This window comes from Drosophila takahashii, chromosome 2L (genome assembly GCF_030179915.1).
Source record: "Drosophila takahashii strain IR98-3 E-12201 chromosome 2L, DtakHiC1v2, whole genome shotgun sequence".
Classification (NCBI taxonomy): domain Eukaryota; kingdom Metazoa; phylum Arthropoda; class Insecta; order Diptera; family Drosophilidae; genus Drosophila; species Drosophila takahashii.
Window position 1 is genome coordinate 24,763,827 of NC_091678.1, and position 20,586 is coordinate 24,784,412.

At 39.1% G+C, this 20,586-nt stretch overlaps 1 protein-coding gene and 1 long non-coding RNA gene across 2 annotated transcripts in view; both read left to right on the forward strand.

Annotated features, from left to right (window-relative positions):
* The first annotated feature begins 6,414 nt into the window (after positions 1 to 6,414).
* On the forward strand, positions 6,415 to 7,041 carry LOC138913641 (uncharacterized). Its single transcript, XR_011419449.1, has 2 exons — positions 6,415 to 6,630; positions 6,708 to 7,041. It is a non-coding gene; the product is annotated as an uncharacterized lncRNA (long non-coding RNA).
* Positions 7,042 to 18,424: 11,383 nt separating this feature from the next.
* Positions 18,425 to 20,586, forward strand: part of LOC108060716 (zinc finger protein 160) — a 48,265-nt gene continuing 46,103 nt past the window's right edge. Inside the window, exon 1 of the mRNA XM_017146527.3 lies at positions 18,425 to 18,609. The gene's annotated coding sequence lies outside the window, so the exon portion shown is untranslated. The remainder of the gene's footprint in view (positions 18,610 to 20,586) is intronic.

The window sequence follows — 20,586 nt, forward strand, 5'->3', positions numbered from 1 at the left end:
TGGTCCCATGATCGGGTTGTGCCTTTGTGCGTAGGCTTGGCCAATGTAATTCCGTCTGGTTCACTTGTCACTTGAGTTCCCTGTAGCTGCAAATATTTTCTCATAGTGCCAAAGTCCTAAATTATTCGAAAACTGGTTTCTCTTTTTTTCTTTACCCCAGACTTGTTAATAATGAAGCCTGTCAATGGCAAGTGACACTTGAGCTAATAACTGCAATTGCCTTTACTGAGGCGAACATGTTGCTTGATGGAATTATAGACAGGATTTCGTTCGCAGTTATGTGGAACGTTTTGAAACTCATCAAGTGAACTCAACCAAAATATTAAAATAATAGTATCCCGTTTTATTATTTAAGTGAAAAAGAAGTTTTATTTCAAATGTAATGTCTTTAGCTCATGTAAATTACCCGCAATCACTTGTAGGCATTTTTCATTAAATTCGAAAATTACAATTCCTGCCCCTACCATTCGCGATTTGGAATCAACCCAAATCGACATTCGTTCCACAGTTTACTTCCAAGTCAGACATTTAATATTGATTAATTTTCGTGGCTCTTTTTGCAGCAAGCTCTTGACTCAGCTTAATAGCTTTCGGCGCAGTATGTGATGCAAAAGATACTCGAGCTCGAGCGGAACGTACCGTAAATAAATATAAACATAAATCAGGGGGGAAGGAGACCTCGAAGAGTGGTATAGAAAAAATTTCATTGAAGACAACATCCCCAATTGACGGTAAATCACTCAAGATGACATCTATCGATGGGCCCCGCCAGATAAGAAGTGTTTCGTCTCGTTTTCGCACTTTTACACCAGCAAACAGGCCACGGGAAACGAAGACTAAGACGACAACGAAATGCGAGGAGGAGGGACCAGGACCAAAACCCAAACCAAAGAAGAAGAGCAATGATACATTCAGGGAGGGAATTGAGAAAGGGACATAATCATGAAGCCTGCCAACTTGACGTCATTGCAATTTAAAGCTCAACTTGTGCCAAGCAGCGCACTCGATACAGTAGAGACACCCCAAACAGGCCCCCAAAGTGTCGAAATCAAATCGAACCACCCGAGACTGAACGAAACCCAAACCTAATCCAATCCGATTCTCCAGCTTGAAGAAGTCCAATGACGTACTGGGGCCGACATCGTTGCTGCGACTGACTTTGACATGGCACAGTGTTTTGAAATATATGGAAATATTACAGCCCGAAAGTTTTCATAAGAAAATACTATTCCATTAGTGAACTTACGGTGATTCACAGTCCTGGATTAAAAACTATCTTTGTTTATTTGTGTTATATAACAGGACAATTTATTTAACTATTAATTTTATAAAAAGTATAGATATGAGATAAAATAAAAAAAAAATCGCCAATCTGGATCGAAAGATATCAGCTTTTTAAACCTTTTGTTTTACGATAAACATTCTATCTTATCTTACAACAATGAAATCAAAAATATGTGATATGAAGATAGGTGAGCAGATGGAAATCTATATCAGCACACGTTTTAACAATCGAAAAACAAGACTTTGCAAGAATTATGCATTGAAACTAAAAGGCACTCAAACTAGATACAAAATAAAAAAAATACCAAAAATATAATATAATGGTTATTTATTTCCCGTCTGGTCCCAATGTGCCTTTAAAACTTTTAGTCTGGCGTAGGAGCAAAAGCATAGTACACAATGAAATGAGTGATTTATTGGTTGCGGCAAATGAATTGAAGTTGATGGCAAACGACAGAATCGGGGGAAGAGAGAGTGAAAGAGGCATTTACTATATATACTATAGAGACTGAATAAGATGTGTCAGAGCTGACTGAGTGCCAGACTGACGCCATCTGAGCCGAGAAAGAGGAAAAAATCCAAACATTAAATGTGGCAAAGTGGTTTGGAGAGAGCAAGGGAACCCGATCCAGACCGAAGGACTAACTTCGATAAGCGTGAAATAAAAGCAAAATGTCGTGAGGACCGTGATATATCACACGCAACATTAAATCAAACCCAAGGAATTGCCGAACCCGTAGGACAGCAACAACAGACCGGGAAGGTGATGGTCGAATTCCCCTTATTTCTTATTTATTTTTTCTTCGGCTCTTTCCTGGGAGCTGTCACATTGACAATTTACTGGCTGAGAACAGAAGGGGAGGAAAGGCATCCGTATAGTTGACTCTCACTTATCTGATGGATTCCTTGATATTTCCCTCACATGTTCTGTCGACAACAGTAACGAACTTTTCGTGTCTCTCCACTTTTGAAAGCTCAGCAATTCTGCTGGGGTGTTGGGTTGTAAAAGACGGTTGAGAGGGGGTGGCACAACCCTCGAAAGAGTGAACGAGAGAATGAATAATATTTATGAGGATGAAATGTTCCCAAATGCGACATAAATATGTCCACAGCACCCGCACATGAGACGAGTGCCAGCCAGAAATGCGTTGAAATGCCGAGCAGCATCAGGGTTTCAGGGTCTCAGGGTCTCGGGGTTTCAGGATTGGACCGTCGCCAGTGGACGCGGGGAGGGGTTTTCAGGGATGGGCGCGACAGAGGAGCGTTCTGAAAGCAATGGCAAATTATAAAGCTTTCCATAAGTGGCTGTGCTGGGAATGAGCCGGATCACATGTGCAGTAATTAGGAACTGGATGCGGGGCGATATGGTCCTCATAAATTTGGATTTATGACCTCCATAATGGAGGTCGGCATTTTATTCCGCTTAATTGGGGAGGTTCTACAAAACCAAACCAAAACTCTGCTTCGGAAAGAAAAAAAAAATGACTTCTTTTCTGACAGCGACTTCCATCTTGTCGCTCAGACAGCAATCAATCACTTTTCAGGGGTTGCTGTAGCAGCACCGTCGAAGAGAGGAGAAAACTACCCCTAAAAGTTGATGGATTGCTGTCATTAAAGACAGCCAAGATGCTACCCAAAGTGGATGAAATCAAATACTGAACCCACGACAGCGTACTGAAGTTGGGAAAGGAAATGGAGTTTGCTGCAGAAAGTGACTGATTCCATTAGAATCAGGAAACCTCCCCAGGAAAACCCCAACTCCTCGCTCTCTCCAGTAACCAAGTCACAGGAAACTCTTATAAAAATCAATCAAGCATTCAAGGTGCCGCATGCAAATGACCAATTCGTTAATTGAAATGCCAATCAAGCAACAGCAAAATAAAAAAATAATTAATCTACAGTTAAACGTCATTAAAAATTATTTTCAAAAAAATATATTTTTTTTATATTTTCTTGATTGATGAGTGTTTTTATTTTTTATTTCAGATAAAATGTATACGTTACCAGAAGAATATTTATTATTATAATTAAATTTATTGTTTAAAGTCAATCCAAAATTAATTTACAAATTACGCGTTTTAAAAGAATGGTGGAGGAAAGTGTATTTGATTTTTGGAGGAATGGGTAAAGTAGTCCAAATTAGTTTCCACCTTTTGAGTGTCAATTTCCAGTTCGACTTAGCCAAGGCAGACTGTAGATATAAGGCGCTGCGTTTTGCCTCATCATGTCAGAGATTGATAGCCAGTAGCCGGGAGACTGGGGGCTTGAAAGCCAGGCTTGCGTGAAAGGAAAAGCCGCGATCTGTCCGTCCAAATACGTATGTATACAACTGCGAGTGTGTGTGCGAACTCATTAGGCGGCCAAACGTAAATCATTTCGATATCGATTAAGAAATCCACCAAAAGCGGCAATTCCACCGCACGCAACGAAGACGCAAGAGATGGAGATGGAGTTCCGTGGATGTGGACGTGGATGTGGAAGTGGAGCTCGTGGGGCGACGGTGTGCACATCAATTAATGAATCTGTCGCACCGAGCGTAAATTTGTCGCCAGTCGGACCGGTGTTTCCCCCTCCTCCCCACACGAGACTTATCCCCCTCGACCAAGGCGGATCGGAAGTCTTAATGCCGATCGCAGATTGACTTGACCTGCTTGTCAATCAAGTCCAATCATTTTGGCGGACATCGGAATTCGCTTCAGCTTCAGCTCCGTCTTTGGATTCGACTTCAACTTCTGATTCCACATGACTGGGCACACCTGTCATAATCAATCACAGCTCACACCGCGATTTGAATGCATCAATTATCATTTCGAGCTGGACCCGTGTGAACATTCTCTTGCATTACACCCCGCTTCCACCTGGCCCGTCCCGAATTCGAGTTGTCACTATTGATGGACTCCGTCTCCGAACAGGTATCGAGAAAATTAAAAACTTGAACCGGTTGGAGTGTAATAGGTTACACCAAGTTTTAGCCGAGTAATTGATCTTAATCAACCTAGTCAGTGAGCAATGATGTAAGCGCATTCTAAATATTAAAGCAGTTGATATAAAATAAAAACCAATTAAAAATAATAATAATAATATTACTTTTCTTACCAAATCATAGGATTTTAACCCTTACCGACCCAATAAAAATAGTTTTGTAAATCAGATTACTCAAAATAAGTGAACTACTTTTTAACGCAATGATTAATGATTAAAGTACTGATAATATTATTTTCTTATCTGCCAACCTACACTTGTCTTCAAATTTTGCCAGTACAGATGTCAAGAAAGAAATTTCGAACGGTTCATGCAGTTCTTTGGCACTTCTCTGCTCAATTTTTTTTCGCTGCGGGTTGACAAGAAATTTATATTAATTTATTACAGTTCGGCTGACAGAGAATTAAGCGTCAGACAATTTATGGCTTTGTTTGCAGCGTATTAAGAGGCAAAAAATGCGGAGGAGGAGAGGGGAGCCGAATCATTTATGTAAATATGCATATCAAGTACGCCGACTCTCTTCCCGCCCCATCAATCGCGTAACGCTGAATTCATTTACTTAGCCAGGCTATTGCTATGAATATCAGTCAAGATGTGATCTATGGAACTTATGTGACAAGGACAAGAGCTACCCTGAGTCCGAACAGACAGAGACAGCATGAGGAGACAATTTAGCGACAGCAACATTTTGTCGCGACAGTTTTTTCCTTCTTTTTCGGCAGCGACTGTCGCCAACTGTTGGCATCCGTCCTGCTCAGAGTTCGCGTCCCATCCCGCTCCAGCAAAAAAAGTTTTCGCTTGATTTGGGTACAGTCAAACGCCACTCAAAAGCACACACTCACTCACACACACACTCTGGTACTGGTAGCATCATCATCATTACCAAAAGAGCTGTTGGCAGCCTTGTCGCAGCCTCCGCTGTCAAAAGTTGATTTACCGTTTTAATTTTAAGTTAAAAACCTGTCAAAAATAAATCATTCAATCCGCTCGACTCTTCCGTCTTGCTCTCGCCCCTGTTGCCCTCTCTTTCCTCTTGCCTCGCATATTTACGCATAGACAGTGACCCAGTTGCCAAACTATACCCGTCTCGCTTCTTGTTGCACTCTCTGTCGCTCGCAATTCATTAAGAAGAACATGGAGCCGAAGATGAGATGGGATGGGGCACTCTCATTCATAAATCGGTCGAGTGGCCTGCTCTATAATTGAAGTCCTAGACGAGACTGACACTTTTTAATTATGTCACTAATTCTGAGTCTGCGGATGCGGGGAGGTATATTTATGACTAAGAATTGTGAATGTCAGAAGCTTTTAGAAGTGGGAAATTCGAGATGTTAGACTCTTAAGCGAGAAAACAATTTTATCTAAGTCATTTCTCCTGAGTACGTCTATAGGGTAAACAAGAGAGAACGCTATAGTCGGGTGCCCTGACTATCAGATTATTACTCAGCTAAAAGGAGTGCGAGGGAGAAAAAACTGTGATCGCGCATGATCATTTAAACGAATGGTCTGACTTGAAAAATTTCTACTACATTTCGATAGGTATCAATAAATAAAGCAACAAAATTGCAGTTATACTTCTTCGAAATCTTAAAAAAAGTGGGCGTTAGAGGGGGTGTGGCGCTCGGCTGAAATAAACTTGCGCTGCGTAGGAAGCCCAAGAATATGTGTGCAAAATTTAAACTTGCAAGCTTTATTAGTTTCTGAGATCTCAGCGTTCATCCGGACGGACAGACAGACAGGCCGACATACGGACAGACAGACGGACAGACAGACATGGCTATATTGACTCGGCTAGTGACCCTGATCAAGAATATTTATACTTTATAAGGTCGGAAACGCTTCCTTCTCCCTGTTACATACTTTTGCACGAATCATACGCGGATCCACGGGGGGTGATATCACCCCCACAACAAAATCCTAGATCCGCCACTGGCACGAATACAATATACCCTTTTACTCTACGAGTAACGGGTATAAAAACAACAACTTTTCTATTGTTAAAATGTTTATTATTAATTTTTTTTATTTAGTAAGTTAATACTCTTAATTAGTGTGTACTTACTATGTTTCGTGATTGGAAACAGTGGAAGAAAAATTTAGATTATTTATAATTTATGTTTCAGAAATAAAATGTCAGAAGCCATCGAACTTCAAATCAACAATCTGGTCTCAACAACAACTCAACATATCCAGCCACCTTGTAAAATTTGTAGATCAATTTGTAGAAAAACACTGTGATACCACCAACTCACCCACGATAAATTGAAATGGGTGATCCAAAAGTTAAAATCAAGAGCAGCTCATAGCTCATGCTGGCCCCCAAGAAATTAACCATAAATTTGCATGCAAGCAACACACTAGACTGTGAGTGGTTTATGCCAAGCCAGCCATAGGGAATAATCTTAATTTGAAATCAAAAGTCACGATATGGGTATTTGCAGTATGTAACTGAAGAGACTGGCGGCAAAAGTGGATTAGAGGCATTCAGGTGATCTTTTGGCACCGCGAGATGGGAGATTCCGAGATGCATGGGAGAAAAGCTGCAAGCACGCGCGTGAAGAGACAACCAGAGACATACAACAACCAACAACCAACAACCAACAACCGACAACCGAGAAACCACAAGCAGCGACAACGACGACAACAATCGAAAAATGAACGAGCAGCCGAGGTGAATAAATCAAACTGATTTATTGGCATCGACGACTGAGAAGCCCCCAAAGTCACTCGAGGAGTCCAACGAGCCCCGGAACAATGGCAAATGGCAGTATAGTATAGTGTATGGAAAAAGGGGTGCCAATGTGGTGGGAAGACCACGCGTGACAAATCAACGGCGAGTTGGACTGGACAGGGAGCGGAGCAACATCACCGGGAGACAGGAGACAGGCATGACATCCCAGCAACAGCTGCAGGATGCACTTGGCCAATTGGCTGGCGGAAATAAACCCGATGACTGATCAAATGACGATGAAGGCTGGCAGCTTGATGGTGACACATCAGCAACCACTAAATGGTGGAGCTGAACTGACTGACGTGGGTTGGACAACTGACAAATGCGACTGATAAGAGATTTACATAAGTGAAAGGCACTGATGGAGTGGAAGAGTTGCTACCCCTTTGAATGCATTTATAAATATGAATATATATAAACTGATATTTAACAAGAGAGAACGCTATAGTCGGGTTGGTGTCCCGACTATCTAATACCCGTCACTCCGCTAAAGGGAGTGCGAACGCTGTGACGGGTTGGTGTCCCGACTAATAATCGTAGCTCAGCTAAAGGGAGTGCGAGGGAGATAGATATATGTTGACAATTTATAAATCGTATAACTTTTTAATGAATGGTCCGATTTGAAAAATGTCTTCTACATTTCGATAGGTATAAATATACACAACAAAATTGCATTTATACTTCTCGGAAATCTTTAAAGATGTGGGCGCAGGACCCATTTTAAAATCGGTAGTGGGCGATTGTGGGCGTTAGAGGGGGCGTGGCGCTCGGCTAAAATAAACTTGCGCTGCGTAGGAAGCCAAAGAATATGTGTGGGAAATCTCAACCTTCTAGCTTTTGTAGTTTCTGAGATCTCAGCGTTCATACAGACGGACAGACGGACAGACAGACAGACAGACAGACAGACAGACAGACAGACAGACAGACAGACAGACGGACAGACGGACATGGCTAGATCGACTCGGCTAGTGACCCTGATCAAGAATATATATACTTTATGGGGTCGGAAACGCTTCCTTCTAGCTGTTACATACTTTTGCACGAATCTAGTATACCCTTTTACTCTACGAGTAACGGGTATAAAAATGGGAGTATAAAAAAATTATTTAAGATTAAAGAAGGTAGTTGATCAGTTGATTGATCTTCTTTCATAACAACATAAAATCTAATAAATCTAATATTTTAAAAATCAAAAAGGGATATTTAAAAAAAGTTTAATATTTTGAATTAAATTTTTATAATCTTGTTTCTTTATTGAGATCATTGAGATTAGGATAAGTGAACTAATGATTCATATTTGATATTATTAATTCACTTAAATCTCTCATCTATCAAGAAATACACATTTCTTTTGGATGGCTTTCTTACCAAATGTAAAGACCTCAATTATATATTCCCTTCTTAATTATTTTGCCGGTCTAAGCGTTCCTCAATCAAAATGCTTTCAATCTCGTTCTCGTGCAGCTTCAACTCTATCTTCTCTAATCCTTGTTATTTCGGCATTAATGGGAAAATCATGAGGTTCCCTGCTGCACTTGCTCAAAAGCCTGGTCTGCTCCTCAGCAAACGGACTGTCTGCACTTGGCTTCCAAAAAGTCCGAAAAAGACCCACACAGCTAGCAGTCAGGGCCATGCCCACAAACCGAGATGGGGGCGTGTCATTGGTGCAGGGTGCATCCGTGATCTGGTAGAGGAGCATTTCGTATTTGGCATTTATGTGTGCCACTAAATCTTGCTCACTCACTCAAATGTGTTTCGTTGCCGGTCGGTCGGTCTGGTTGGGTTTTTCGGTCCGTGGCCAAAGGATGCTGCCGAAATTAGCTTAAAAACCGACAGAAACTTTGGAGCCCCCCAATGGCATACGCATAAATTCCCTCCGCAGCCCCACAGTCGCACACAGCTCCATGGCCAAAAAATCAAAATCGAGTGCAACGTTTTACCAACTCAATCACCAGCATGTGGAGTCGAGTTTGGGTGAGCAAACCCCTGGCTCTGGTAATTATTTTGTGACGCCAAATGGGAGGCTAACGGCCAGGACCTCCGTCTCTCTCTTTATTCCCCAGGACTAGGCTTCAGTCCTTTGACCGGGCAATCGAGTTTTTGGTGCAGCTGATGCCGCCACAGTCGACTCGTAAATATGCACGCATGTCCAGGCCCATGTTCATTGGGTGGTTGGGTGATTTTTTGGGGTGGGGTATATTGCGAATCGGGGGGTAGGCCGTACCGGGTGCAGCTATTTATGCGCTTTATGCATCGTGCGTGCCCTGCCCATTCGGCTGCCGTTGTGAAATCTGTGCGCCAGATAAATTCCAAGCCCAAAAGGTTCATGAAAATGCAATTTTATTTTCTAAAAACACAGACGCACATTCCAACGCAGTCGCACACACATGCCGCCCACAGGATACCAGACATCAGAAGGACTCTTCCTGGATGGGAGCTACAATCGGATTGGATTGGGTTGGGATGGGTTGGCTGGTCGAGCGGTTGGGTTGACCAACGTCGCCGTTGTCCAATCGGCTATGAAATGATGCGTTTTAGGCCAGGACGACTAATCGGGAAAGTCGGTTTTGGTATTGGTACAGTGGGTGGGATCGGATCCACTCATTATCAAAAAATAATGGGGGAAAAAAGACAAAATACCAGTTTATTGGTCCTTTATGTGAGGCCCAGAAAAAATCGAGAAGAGCACACATTGTGAAGTAATTAGGTATATATTTAAATGGGAAAACTGTTTAGGTTTGGACTCCTTATTTAATTTGCAATATGTTAAAATGCAGCCAATTTCAACATTAATTAAAAACAAGAAAGGAAGCTACCTTTGGCCAGCCGAAGCTTATATACCCTTGCAGATAAAGTAAATACCTATAGTTTAATGCTCACTCGGTGCAGTTCCAGGGATTCTAGATTCAGCGTTTCTATTTAAATTTTGTTTTTAAGTTGTCAAGAATCAAAACGCCTACTTCCTACAAAGTTAAAATGAATTTTCTTATATTTGTTTGAATATTCCTATGGTAGCCTTAAGATATAGTGGTCCGATCCGGCTCGCTCCGACATATGTACTACCTGCAATAGAAAGAAGACTTTCGGGAATGTTTCATCGCGATAGCTTTGAAACTGAGAGACTAGTTCGCATAGAAACGGACAGACGGACAGACGGACATGGCTAGATAGACTCGTCTATTGGTGCTGATCAAAAATATATATACTTTATGTGATCGGAAACGTCTCCTTCACTGCGTTGCAAACATCTGACTGAAATTATAATACCCTCTGCAAGGGTATAAAAAGTGAAAAAGCTAGTCAAGTATCTCGAATTTTAAATACTCGTTACTCAGCTAAAATATCATAAAATATTCAAGCCGACAAGCAAACAGTTGCTTAAAAAAGACTCCATCTAGCGGAAAATTAATAATTTGCTCATAACTGTTTAATGAATGGTCCGATTTTAAAATTTTCTTTTACATTTCGATAGGTATATTAAACACAACAAAATGGCATTACACTTTTACAAAATCTTTAAGGTGATTGTAGGCGTGAGTGCGCTTGGCGCTCGGCTTAACCCCAATTGTCTAACTAAATTTCTAGTTACTTTGCGAGTAAATGGGAACCAAAAATATATTTAATAACACTGTGCAACATTTTTAGGGTTATAAAATGTAACCGCAATTCTGATTTCATTGGCGGAAAGAACTCATCGAAATAAGCTAAAACCCATTTGGATTTCTTTGGCTTAGCTCGCGTTTACCTTTTATAGCGAGTTAAAGTTTTACATACAAAATTTATTTGTAACGGCCATATCTTGTGAACCGATTAAAATTTCAATATCAAGTCTTCAGTGATTATGTAGCTATGAACCCAAGGAACAAAATTGACAAATGACTATTGCGAAGACGTACACCTAGCGCGTTAAAAATCGAAAAATTAGGCAAATTTGTTTTTTAACGCGCTAGGTGCACTAGGTGCTAAGTGCGCAAGAGTCATTTGTCAATTTAGTTCCTTGGGTTCATAGCTACATAATCACTGAAGACTTGATAGTGAAATTTTAATCGGTTCACAAGATATGGCCGTTACAAATAAATTATGTATGTAAAACTTTAACTCGCTATAAAAGGTAAACGCGAGCTAAGCCAAAGAAATCCAAATGGGTTTTAGCTTATTTCGATGAGTTCTTTCCGCCCATCAAATCAGAATTGCGGTTACATTTTTCATGTTGCACTGTGTAATTATATAAAAAGTTTTACAATTGATTTTACATTTTTTATAGCTATACATTTTCAATCTTTTCCACTGTGCTTCATTTGCTGTGAACCACGCAAAGTCACCAATTGTGTGCAACGCACCCGAACCATTTTTATGCTGGCCAGCACGCAACACGATTGACGATTGGAACAATCCTGTGAGCCACACCACACACATGGGATAGGCCAGGACACTCCACTCGACTGGTCGACTGGCATTGCTGCTGCGTTGCAGGACTCCTAAATATCGGCAATCAATGACAGTCACTTGTCCAGCAAAATTAGATTTACTCCACGGAGCATTTTACGGGGTTTTATGGGGAGAGTGCGACAGAGTCGGTTTGGTTGGGCCGTAGAAAAAGACAAGGATAGAGATCTGGTTCTGGTGGAGGGGGTTAAAGGGGATCAAGGGGGCTAGAGGCGGCTGGCAATCCCCAAATGGAGCAGCTGGAACAACTGCAAAACGCTTTGACCATAATTTCATCCTCGTCCTCAGCATAGTTGCAATATTTGCGAATTGAATTCGATTGGTTTGCTCGATGGTCGGATATCCAGGGAGAAGGACAACAGCGGGCCAGGATCCTTTTTGCAACGGGAATTGCCGGCTTCATTGAAATTGAATTTGAATTGAAGCCAGCGAGCGAAAAACAAAACCGACTTCGTTTAATTCAACCAGACAAAAGTCCTTTGTAACGTTATGATTTCGCTGTTTCACTTATTTTCGTTCTTATGACTGGGAAAATTGCACAAGTAGTTGGTAACATCTTATTAAGAAATACGTATCCGCGGGCCATCCTTTGAGGATGTTTACATTTTGATCAAAGAAAGTTACTTAAGAAAATACAAATTTCTTATGGCATTATACGACATCTTAAATTATTGGCTAAATTTGGCACACATGTTTGTAATATTAGACCCCGAACATGTTTTCCAAAGTTAACTTTTAGCACTTAATTTAATTTAATTTTATTATTAGTTATGTTGTTTTTTGAATCATTTATATTAAGGTCCTACAAATACAAAGACATATAATATTGTTTATATCTTTTAACTTTTACGATATCTTATTCATCTTTTTTGTGGACCATTCTTTTCAATTAACAACCACCCCCATTTACCCAAAAAAACCAATTTGTAAACAATTTGTGTTGCATTTTTTGTTTTTCTTTCAGGCAAACATTTTTTAATGGCTCAGTAGCAGGGGCTAACTGGAGTCTGTCGGACCTTCCTGAACACCGATTTTAGCCCGGCTTCATCAACAGAATTTTGAAGGCCTGTGCCTTGTGGTCTTAGTGTTTCAGTGTGTGGGTCCCATTTAAAATCACTTTGCGGCTTCGCCCTCGCCTCGTGTTGTGCATAAATAAGCGGTATATGATGGGGTGGAGGGTTACCCCCCTTCCCTTCACTTACCGCGGTGGCACCTTTGGCCCCTTTGAAGGACGCACTTGCATCCCGTCATTTGCTTATCCTTTGGAGCGACTCTCCCAGTTGATTGATGGCAACTTTTGGCGCTTGCCAAAGACTAAGTGGCCTGATGTTTTCCTGCCCTGAATAACTTTATTGCTCTCGCTGGTGCTAAGTTATGACGTGTTAATAATGACGCATAAACACACCAAATTGTGGGCGTCACCTGGCTGAATTTAAATGACGGATACGATGGCCGAAAGTTAAATCATTAGGCTGAGCCAGCGGCTATGTTATTGAGTGATGGCAAATGGCGGTCTTCATATTGATTGAGTGCTAATCGGAAGGAGAATAAACAAAATATCTGAAAATTAAAGGGATGCCTATTTAGGCAAAACCCTAAAGATTGGTTTACCATGATTATTTAATTGCAAATTGGTAAAGAATTTAAAACGTAGATCTCTTGTAAAGGAGCCAAAAAAATGTAATGTTTTCTTAAAATAAACTAAATAAAATAATATAATTTTATATTTTAACGGATTCATGGAAGTATTATTGACCTTTTCGGGTTCACTTTTATTTATAATAAATTGTCCTTTTTATTAAAATAATTGCATGAGGTTAAAACTATAAGCATTATTATTTTTCAAGAATTATTTTACGATCAAAGCTGCAAACTAATTTCCATAATAATTTTCCCATTGTAAGTTCCTTTGGCTTAGTAAATTCCTCAACTCAAGCTCACATGGAAAGAATTCCAACTAGCCGGTCCACGCCCAAAAGTTCTTCCCCCTTTTTGGGGGCCTGTACAGTGAAGATCAGCGATGCATTTCCCACTGATCGGCGATCACCGTAGTGAAGCTCTCGTGCCGTTCGAGGCTATCAAAATATTTTAATCGCGGATTTTTGTGGTTGCCGGTTCATTGAGGCTGCCAAGAAGTTGTGAAGATTTATGAACATAATAATTACAAATTTGCTAATTGATTTATTGTCGAGTGTATAAACACCTTTCGCTTAATTTATGCCGCTGCCGTCTGTGTGTTTCTTTTGTATTTTCTTTAAATACCAGTTTGGAGTCAAAGAATTTATGCACTGGCGGGGCAGAGCAACCTGTGAGCCAAAGCAATCAGGCCGAGCATCGAACATCGAACATTGGGCGCGCTTTTTGGGATGGGATGATGTACGACGAATGTCCTGCCACAGTCGCATATATGTACATACCCATGCCGAGGCTCAAACCGTTCATTATAAAGGAGTCAGGTCGTCAGGTGAGCTGAGCGAGAGAGACCGACAACCGCAGGCAATCACTGGCAACAGGCAACGCAAATTAATTATTAATCAACGGAGTGAACCGAGCCCGAGCTCTGAGGAAGAAGCCTCTGAAGGAGGTGGAGACTACCGCCTCTTCCCCTTCGCCTTCCCCGCTCGATCTGCGATCCTCAGCCGAGAGAGTGATTTATGCTCGCGAACCCCCGCTCCCAGACCTAACGAATCCCCAACTCAAACCCAAACCAAAACCAAAGCCCATGCCCAAAACCCAGGCCCAACTGACAATGTTCCTGCCAAGATGGACGATGCCGATGATGACGACGCCGATGGAGATGAAGACTAAGGCCAAGACCAAGACGAAGACGAAGGCCAATGCAATCAAGCCCGGCCAACACTCAGCAGAGGATCGCATATAAGGTAGAGCACTCAAGGAAAAATGTTGGAGCTCTTGATGTTTAATTAATAGATTTTAATGTGTTTAGTTTTTAAATTTAATTGAATAACATAATAATGAATCGAGGGAGTAATACCATAAGAAAATACATGAATGTTTTTAAACACTATTTTTATACCCGTTACTCGTAGAGTAAAAGGGTATATTAGATTCGTGCAAAAGTATGTAACAGCTAGAAGGAAGCGTTTCCGACCCCATAAAGTATATATATTCTTGATCAGGGTCACTAGCCGAGTCGATCTAGCCATGTCCGTCTGTCCGTCTGTCTGTCTGTCCGTCTGTATGAACGCTGAGATCTCAGAAACTACAAAAGCTAGAAGGTTGAGATTTCCCACACATATTCTTTGACTTCCTACGCAGCGCAAGTTTATTTTAGCCGAGCGCCACGCCCCCTCTAACGCCCACAATCGCCCACTAACGATTTTAAAATGGGTCCTGCGCCCACATCTTTAAAGATTTCCGAGAAGTATAAATGCAATTTTGTTGTGTATATTTATACCTATCGAAATGTAGAAGACATTTTTCAAATCGGACCATTCATTAAAAAGTTATACGCAATCAATATTTATATATCTATCTCCCTCGCACTCCTATTAGCTGTGTTACGATTATAAGTCGGGACACCAACCCGATTTCGCACTCCCTTTAGCTGAGTGACGGGTATTAGATAGTTGGGACACCAACCCGACTATAGTGTTCTCTCTTGTTTATAGCTGTGCTTGCGTACCTTCAATGTTCCCTAACTCGAACAGAATTCTCTGGCAGAGTCTTGTAACCATGTTTATACAATTCTGTCTCCTTAAGATGTACTTGTGCTTTTTTCCAATTGTATTAATCCTTTAACATATAATCCTTTAACATAGTTAGCGATGTGCAACTAAGCACACAGATATTTGTACATAAAGTTCAGTATTAAAGTATCACTAACCAAAAAAGATACTAACATTTTTCGTTGGCTACACAGAGAAAAAAACGGAACAATACCAGATTGATATTGTCTCCTCAATTTGTACATATCAATTTTTCCATATAAATGTAATACGAATTCATACCAATATGATACGAAATCATAACAATTACCCATGTTGATATGAATCCGTAACATATTAATATGAATACTTCAAAGATTGATATGTTTTTCATATCAAATGGGGCAAGTCTTCGAAAAAATAGTATGGCTGTAAAGTTGTATTTTTGTTGTATTTCTGGTATACAATGGTATTATAACGCTTTATATGCTGTGGTCACACTTACAAGTTGAGCATGCTTAAACGAGATAATTTTACATTCAAGTTTAGCTAATATACTCGCGTGTAACTTGTCGCGATGGCCCAATAGGTAACGCATCCGACTCTGATGCGAGAGGACCCCGGTTCAAAACCGGCTAAGGCAGAGAAAGTAAAAAGTTTTTAAGGCGCATAATTAACATTTCCTTAACAATATTAAGAACAAAATTGTGGTAAAAAGTTAATATGATAAGATTACTAATAAAAAAAAAAAGTTGTGTTGTGTTGTGAGCGGGATTTGAACCCCGTTCCCCCGAGCACAAAATAATATCAGGACCTAGCACCTTGGCCTCTGAGCCATGCCCACATTTTTTTTTTCGTGGCAGAATGCTTTTCTGAGTTAGAGAAAATACAATACAAAATTTTGTAGCAAAATTTGATATGTGCGCATAACAATTAGGGATGTCGAAAATATATCAAAATATCAATATATCGATATTTTTTACGAAAAAATAAATATTTTTATCGTGATATTTTTTTTCAATAATTATCATATATCATCGATTTTTTTTCACATTTTTTTGATAATTTTAAGTGGTCTCACTTTTCATCGGGACAAGAATAAATACATATGTGAAAGATGAGCGCCGCTAAAATTTATTTTTCGGCAAGTGAAAATGCATAGCATAGCATTCAGAATTCAAGAAAAAAAAAAGCGCTGGAAATAATTGACTTTAATATTATAAATAAAAGCAAAAGAAAGCCAAAATAAATATTGTTTTCTTTCATTTATTAAAATATATAAACTAAAAATTATAAAAATATAATTTAAGATCGTATGGGGGTTAATGTTTGGTGGTTATTGCTTATGCAGCTTAAAATTAAAAAAAAAAATAATAAAACAAAAATATCAAAAATATCTGATATATAGATATTTTCTTTCTGATATATCAAATATCATTTTGATTTTTTGTTTAAATAAAAAATATCATCGATACGATATTTTTAAATATTTCGACATCCCTAATAACAATCTATTATGAAAAATACCACATTCATATGTTCGAAAATACCAATTTGGTATGTTCGAAAATATACTTTTGGTATGACCACATATGGGACCAAAATTGATATGAAAAAATACCCGAATGATGACCATTTTTGGTATTTTTTTTTCTCTGTGTATAAACCCGCTGCAGGGCTTCCAGCGAGATACGTCCGCCGCTCTTTGGAGCCTTTTGGTTCCACCCATATCAGTCAGCCCCCAAGTACGTCAGTCAGTCAGCGAATGCGAGCGAATGAATGTTGTCCGTTTGTCCGGGAGTCCGTCTGTCCGTCCATTGCACATGCAATGGCCCCGGCATCGCCTCCTGGGACTCTCGGTTCTCGGCGGGACGGAATCGGCATGCGATATGGGGGAACATCGAGTGGCAGTACTACAGACACCGGGCGAATCAGAAATGCCAGAATTGAAATCGCATTTTAAATCATCTCTCGGTGGAGCTGCCCCTTCCCTTGGACTCCTCGTCCACATGATTCACAGTCACAATCGCCTCAAATCTCGAATAACAAATCGCATAATTACGGGGCAGCGGCTGTCCATTGCCTGCCCTCTCGCTCTCGCCATCGGTCTGTCCCGCTCTAGTCTTCTGCCTGGCAGCCAAATGAAGAAGAAGACGAAGGAGCAGAAGACTCGAGATGGCGATGCAGTGCAGATATGAAATATTTTAGCTAAATGCCAGCCAAAGAAATAAAAATGTGGGATTGAAGCGTATAAATCAGCGGGCATTCGCTCCCTCTCCCTCTGGAGCCCTCTCCCCATCTCTTTCGCTCCACTGGAAGCTACATTACTATGTGGATGTGTGTTATGTGTGTATGTGAAGCATAAAATCAACCTGAGGCGATAAATTGAAACGATTTTTGCACTGAACACGCAATTAGTTCTCCTCTAGTGCCCATCCTTCCCCGCTCGTCCTGAATTTTCCTCAGGAGATTGAAAGAAGAATCTGAAATAAAAATGATTCCAATGACATCTGAGAAATTGTTTTGATTTCGCTGAACAAAATGAGTGGTTCTGATCCAGCGCCTGTCCCCTTTTCGATCCACCAAACTGATGGCTAATGATAATGACACAGGAAATGTGCGGAATCCAATCGAGATTATGCCCCTGGGATCGCGTCCTAAGATAGTTACTACGTACGTAGATTGAAATTATGTCAGATTAATATACCGATAATTACAGATTTTTGTTAACCAGTTTGAATGCCAACAGCTATGGTGATAAATTTGAAAGTATTTGAAAAAAATAATTGGAAAACGGATTGTCATATGTTAAAATGAATATCATTAATTAATTTCTATTAATAGGGTAATACAATTTCTTTAAAACTTTTTTTATTATTAATCTTAAACCATGAACAATAAATATTTTTACTTTTACAAATATTTATTTATAGCTACAGTGCTTAAAATTTCTCTGATTGATTTCGAAATTTAATATTTTAACGCGTTGCTAAATATTAAGGACCACAAATAAGGTTACTTTTACCAAGCCTTATAGTGTTTTTGTTGGGTATTCTTTTGATTATTGTCATTGAAATTATTTTTTTTTTAACTTGGCCCAAACTTATTTGTTCCTTCCTATAAAAATCTTTTTATTTTTTTATTTTAACAAACACAAAATATAAACAAAACGAATTTATATACTTTTCTTGTTTTTATCTCAACTGCTCACATTCGAAAAGTAAGAACTCAAAAGAATCACTCCAATATTCGAAAATCACTCTCACAATCGAATTCGAATTTCGAAGTTGTTTGCGAGAAGCAGCGCGTCGTGTTTGCCGTATGGTTGCTCGTGAAAAGTGCGCTGTGAATTAAAAAGTATTATTTAATGTTTCCGTATTAAATTCAAATGTTATAAAAACAATAAAGCGCGACGAAACCAAGTGCATAAACTACATTGTACCAGTCAGAAGGATTGATGCTTAAAGCCAGCATTGTATATTGCAATTGATTCTACAGGTAAGGAATAAATGTATCTTTATTATAGGAGCATTCCAAAATGTGTATTTCCATTATAAGTTAAACTCTTATTGTTGCATTATAGCAGATGGTTTGGTAACTTTAGTTACTCTCATTTAACTACATATTTTATTTAAGTTTGTCTGCTTGCATGCCGACGGAATCAGCTGTTTTGATTGTTGCCAAAGACAGGGGCGTAGACCTAAAGGGCACTTAAAACTTTTACTGAATTATATTTCTCGATTAACCAAATTAAAATATTTTCTAATCTTTGAAATATTGTATGTAATGTGGTAGAAAAAGAGAAAAAGTTATTGCATATTCTTAGTTATTTAAATGTATTTAAAAAATTCCCCTAAGAATGAAATAACACCCCAATTTCGTCGACCCCCACCCGAACGCCCCTGCCCATGTTTTCGAAATGTGAAGAGAACGCGAGAGAGCTCAAACCGGTTTACGCTCCCGAACGTTTGAGTGATATCGAAAGAGTGTTGAGTAATTTCGAAACTTATGAGCTGATGAATAAACCGTTAAAAATTTAAAAAGCGTATATTTATTTTTTAAGGTAAAGTTAGATTATTTAATTATTTATTTTATTTTTAAAAACAACTATTCGTAAATTATTTCTGTTAAAATGTAAAAATATTTGTTTCCTTTATTATTCGATTTTGTTTGTAGTGCATATTAAAAAAACTATAACAAAATTTAAATTATTTAAAACTTAAAAGAATAGGTTGATAATATGGCTAATATATTACCAGTCTTACTTATCCTTTTCATATACATTTATTTTTAAATTTCAAACACTAAATACACAGTTACACAAAAAATTTTCACGCACCATTTCCAATTTTCCATGATAATTGGGTGCTCCTGAGTAAAAGTCCCATACTAACTTATGTCCCATTACCTACAGGTTCCGCGGTATAGTTAAGAATACATAAAACCGATGTTTGCCGAAATTTCGAATTATGTATGACGCCTATAAATTTGGACTAATTTTTATTATTTTCGCTGAAATCTACTCTCAATACCTCACGGCATTCCTAAAAAATAGTCCCCATTGTCAACCATTGCCCATGTCTTTGGAATCCGAATGCTTTAATTTAGGTTTAAAGCGTATTCATGAGGAAATTTTATTTGATTTATTGAAGGAATAAAACCGCTTATTTGATTTTATTATCTACTTCTAAATGTTGTACTAAGCTTGATACAACTTTTTGTATTTATGAATTCCGTTTTAAAAAGTTTATACAAAGAAATCACCTTCTTTTATTAACTCGATGTGTGCTCCGCGGTTATACCTACAAGCACAAAATTAAAACTCTGTTAAATTCCGTACAGAACGGCTGCAGTCGCACTTTGGTTGATATTTTTAAGCGAAATAATATCGCGCACAATAATCATTATTTCTGAGTGATATTTTTTTTCGCTTACAAAATAATCATTAAATTTTTATAAATTTTTAAATTTAATTTTTAAATTTTTAAATTTAAATTTTTATTTTTTACGTATAATGATAACGGTCCCTGATTTTAATTCTTAATTATAATATTCAATCATATTTTGTAATTTTATTTTTAAATTTTTCACAAAATGTTAATTTTATATGTACATTTTACATAGGTATTCTAACTTTTATTTGCCACTTCTCTTGGGAATATTTTGGGGAGGAGCAAAACAGATTTAAAAACCAAAGTGAAGGCAACTGAGAACAAACAGCATTCCCCGTCTCGCTCGCTCCACGGACTCCATCCGAGTGTCAATCAATCACCTGTCAGATTGGCCACGCTCACTGGCCATCGGGTTACACAGACATCGGGTGAATACCCACTCACATGGGAAAGATTCTGGGCAGCATCGGAAAGATACATACGAACTTACGGAACAACCATGGCTGGGGATTGTTTGTTAGAAATGGTGGCCTTTGATTCGATGGGATTGGACGAGATGGAGTGACTTGTTTTTTTTTAAGTA